Below are 5,299 nucleotides of genomic sequence, written 5' to 3' on the forward strand. Positions count from 1 at the left end.
CCCCAAATGACTTTTAACATTGCTTTTACAACAGCCCTGCTCTGGTCACCCTCAACCAGCTAACCTTCTAATCAGTCATCACCATGGAGGGAAAACTGTGTAGAATCCCATCTCAAACGCATTAACTCTCAAGGACAAGAACTTGAAAGTTTAAAGCAAAAAACTCAATAGTTCCAAATCTAGTTCATGTGTCCTGCCCCCACCTTCCCATCCAGGGATGGATTCGAGGTTTCTTTTGTACATCTAAAAGCTTGATCTGAACAAGTTTACCTATTCTCTCTGGACCTCAGTGTTCCTTTCTGCTATATAAATGTTTTGGACTAGTGCTCTCTCTTCCAGGAAACTGTTTACCAAAACTGCAGCAGGTACAGGTAACTTAAACGCAATCATCTTCAAATATCTGTGTATCGTTTGCATTCAAATCAGTGGCTTAACTATAATTCAATCTTACCTATGCAGGACAGCAGGCAATGCAGGGATGACGACTTGACAACTTAAGCTACATGAATGATAAGCATAGCAGAAAATGTTTACTTATTAGCACTATGTGCCAGGTACTGTGCTAGGCATTTTGTCTGTATTAGCTCAGTTAATTCCTTCCCTTGAGGAAGTTCTAGTATCTCTATGTTACAGATGAAGGCAAAAATGAAGTAATTTGCCCAGGGTCAACACACAGTTGGCAAAGGGCACTGCCGGGATCTGAACTCTGGTTTCACAATTGTCACAGCCCAAGTTCTCACAGTCTACTCTCTGTTGCTTCTGGAGGAAACATGACATTTAAAAGGTGTCTATAACTGACATAATCATAGCCTCTTAGTGATGAAAGGAACCTGACTCATGATTGAGGAACCTGAGGCTCCTTTCTATTACCTCTGAGTCACAGAGACAGGGCATTCAGTCTGCCGACAACCAGCTTAGTTTAGGTATTTCTGTACCACACTACTTAATGAAATTGATCACTCACAGGATTTATCATTACCCTGACCCTTCATTTGGGTGAACATTGCCTCAAAGTATGTTTAAATCACAAACCATTCACCATAACTTGTGAATTTTAGGATATCTATAAAATTGATTTTAACAACAAAACTAAAGCATAGAAAACAATGTGTTCAAAGAGGTACATTAGAACCACTAGTAAAAAGAAATGAAAAGCAGGTCAAGACATCCTGTTCAGTAAAATTATTCCACATTAAAGCACAACACATTTTATTAATAAAGTCAACTCTCAAGTGACAATCACAACTTTCCAATCTGATTAAATCGATTGGATTCGATGTTCCAAATATAGGCTGCATGCTTAAAGGCACAGTACCACAAAAATATCTGCCATTAACATTTCCTCTTCTGCAAGAGTCTTAATTTTACTATTAGTGAACCGTGATACTGAAAACCAACTCAGGACAAAAGATGACATAACAACACATGCTTCAGAAAACAAAGAACTAGAGTCAACCTTAAAATCCTGTCACTGCACTCCTCTAGCTAGATGACAACGAAGAGGCAGGCTACCAAACAAATGATCAAAGAAATACACAGGCTACAGATCCTGCCTTTGAATGCTATTGGGGACATTCACATTTTTGTACAAAAAACACAACTCATTTCAAAAGAAATTATGCTTTGCAAGTGTAGAAAATAACTAACCAGAGATAGGACAGAATAAGCAGCCCTCCCTTACTCTATTCCATGATTACCAAATTCTAACTGAAACCAGTAACAACTCAGCAGATGCTATGGCACTGAGAATGGAAAGACAGCCTGACATCACGTAAGAACAAAGCCTAAGTTAAAGGAATAGAACTGTATTCTGGAACTTTGTTTTTCAATCTAATTGATAAAACTTTTTCTATAGTTGTAAACAGAGATGGTATTCTAATTACCAAGTTATGCCATAGTCCACTGATACAGTCTAGATCTTCGTTAGAAAAACTGAATCAGCATTTCAGGACTACAGTTCTGTATCCACCTCATTCACTATGTGTGAAGGATGACAGAAATGACTCATCCTTGGACTATACAGGGAATATCAGGTGGTCCTAGTTTCAATCATTTGCTTTTAAAGCTAACTAGGGTCGAGTTGGGATACTGTGGATAAATAAAATGACTTAAAAAAAATTTTAAATCAACTTCTTCCACTCAAACATCTTTATGGGGGGAGGGTTGGCAAAAGGCTTTCTGATGAGTTTCACATTCATCTTTCTGTTCAAATTCTGGTAAAAATAAAGAAACAAAAGATGAAAGAAAGGCATTCAAAACTCAGGCAGGGAGAAAGAAAAGGCAGTAACATCACAACCTCAATCCATATAATTCCTGACTTGCACTCAGGGCAAGAAATTGTTTTAAGTCTAAGGACTTAAAAAGATTTCTTTTTACCATGCAATGAACATGGTGACCACTTCTATTCCAAAATGGAAGTATTATCTTCCCTTATATTTTAAGTTACATGAGAACACATCTTAAAAAAAAATCACTAGGAAACAGTAAAGTCCCACAATTTTCAGCCATATCTAGGAATGGGTCTCACTGCTCAGACTGGCCAAAGAGGGTCTGAAATTATTTCTTCTGTTAGATGACTTTCTAGATTAAAACAAACACAAAACAGGAAATCTGGAAATGTTAGTACAAAGACCAAATCAACTGGCTGTAAGACTATCCAGCAGAACATTTACAATATTTTACTTTTTGAAAGTCAGGTCTCTAACAAATTTATGCTTCCACCTATTCCATCAAAAATGCAAGGACAGGGCCGGCCGAGTGGTGCGATGGTTAAGAACTCGCTTGGGATGCCAGAGGGCCCCGGTTCGGATCCCACATATGAGGGCCAGTGACACTGCCCTCTACNGGGGAGGAAGGTGGGAATAACATGCAAAGGAGAGAAATTAGTTCCTGAACAATACTAACCAGTTAGTGGCACAGGGGAAATCAAGGGTTTTTAAAAATACTCTCCTGGATATTTTAATTTGTGTATCATTTCACACCTTATTCAAGACGTGGTTCTTAAATTCATTACACAGTCAAGTTCAATGTGCACCTGTAGAAAAATATATGGGGGAGGGTAGGAGACGGGATAGGAGATATTTAAATGTTGTACTCATACCTATCAAACTAGGTAGCCAACATACAGTGTCCTTTGTAACCTTCAGTCATACAATCATAAGAACATAAAAGACACTTAACTTTACCAGTAATTAGAAAACTGCCAATATAAACCACAAAAGGCGGCACTGAAACTTAATAAATCTAGCACCACAGTGAATGAAGCCTGGGTGAAGAACAGGAACTCATATGCCTTGCTAGTGGAAATGTACTTGTTTGGAAAGCATCAAAGCATAAAAATAATTGGTGCAAATTATTTATATTTACAACAAAAGGCTGACGACAACACATACTGTTTATCATACACAAGTATGCACTGAAGTGCAATGACATCATGGGATGCTAAGGGTTTGGAGCATGGGCCACTCAGACCTCCCTTGGGGGGGCGGGGGGGGGAGGGAGTGCTGAGAGAAGGGTAGTTATCTGACAGCCCCAGCAGCCCGTGGCACCTCTGGGATTCCCGGCAGCATGCAGACCAAGGCAGGGCCATGACTAAACACAGCGGGCTTCTACGGCAGGGCCATCCCTGCTCAGTGGACTCCTCCAACAACCTTTGCTCTGGCAGAGATGTTCTCCAAGCTGCACTGCAGTCTTACGCTCCTGGATCCATGTCAATCTTCCTTCTCTTTTCCTTCATAGGTGTCACACCTACAACCATTCTGAAGGCTTTGGCCATCTCACCTTTTCCTCTCTTTATCCTTCACAGGCATTTATACCTATGAATCTCACTTGGCATCTGTTTCTCAGAGGATGCAAATGAACTATTACAGGATAACATAAATCAACCTCAAATTAGTGAGGGAGGGAGTGGAGAGATTAGTGTTCAGCTGCACCTGAAGCAAATATGGACTGACATTAACAGTGTTTAAGCAGTGGTGGGCACAGAACTGTGTGTTAGTTTCTGTTCTATTTGAGTGTTTTAAAATAAATCTATCTTTACAATTCTACCCTACCTTATGGTAATTTGCAAAAACATTCAAATTATGTACAATAACTATCTAGTCACTTCAATTTTTGAAAAGTTTAACTCTTACTTTTGATTCTAAAATTATAAACACATATCACTGTTCCCAATTATTGTGCCCAGTAACAGACTCTGAAACCTCGAAAACAAAGTTGGAAGTCTGGCATCAGATGGCCTCAAGTCTACCTTGAGATACTTTTAATGACTAGGTATTGAAAGACAGACATATACAAGTCACTTTATCTCTACAGGCCTTACTTTCCTCATCTAGAACAGAGGAAAGCTGGATTAGATGGGCATTATAATTTTCTTTCTCATTGCTTTCAGGAAGAAAAATTCAGAAATTTCAAATTGTCTAGTGTGCAAATTTTACTGAGATCCACATCTTTAAAGAATTTGACTAATTTGGAAAAAAATAGGAGTTTTAGGGCTATTGGTAACATGTGATTTAAGTGACATTTTAATGTTATTTTAAAATATTTCTCTCAAACATTTCAACAAAACACTTTTTGCCACCTTACACCAACTTTAACATATTGCATTTAAAAAAATCAACAACAGAAACCATGAAACTCAACCAGAGGTTGAATATATGTATTAATAAAACTTCCAGAACGCAAAACAGAAAAAAATGTTATATTGTTATATTGATCATTTCTAGGATCACAAATACTTTCCACAATGGCTATTTAAAGCTGTAGGAATTAACAAGTCCAAATCATTGACTCAACATTCAATGCCCAATTCCTACCTTTTTCAGGCTGCTACAGAGTCCCGCTACCAGGGAGTCATTTCCAGTTCTCTGTTTTGAATATAAATACTAACTTATACTCCTTAGCAAAGATGACTGTTTTCCAGTAGAGTAAGGGGACAAATAGAAGCCTTATTTCTTTTAAATTATGCATGGAACCTCTGAAGAAAGGCTTAAACGAATGTGAGGGTTAAACTATGTATTAATTATAATAATCTATGTGGCAAAGAGGAAATTATAAAAAGTTTGATAAACTGGGGAATAAAGCAGTAACATGGGTAGAATTTTGATGTTTCATCTCCAAAGACTTTTTTAAACTAAATTGCCAAGGAAAATGAGTATGAGTAAGCCTAAATTTCTTTAGTACAAATGACTTTTTTTTTTTTTAAATTGGAGAATTGGGGGATGGGAACAGCGCTGGGGAATTGGGGGAAGGGGAACAGACAAGTTGCTGTCGTTTTGTTCTTCAGTCTAGTTGTGGAGGA

The sequence above is a fragment of the Hipposideros armiger genome, unplaced genomic scaffold (assembly GCF_001890085.2).
Source record: "Hipposideros armiger isolate ML-2016 unplaced genomic scaffold, ASM189008v1 scaffold_43, whole genome shotgun sequence".
Lineage (NCBI taxonomy): Eukaryota > Metazoa > Chordata > Mammalia > Chiroptera > Hipposideridae > Hipposideros > Hipposideros armiger.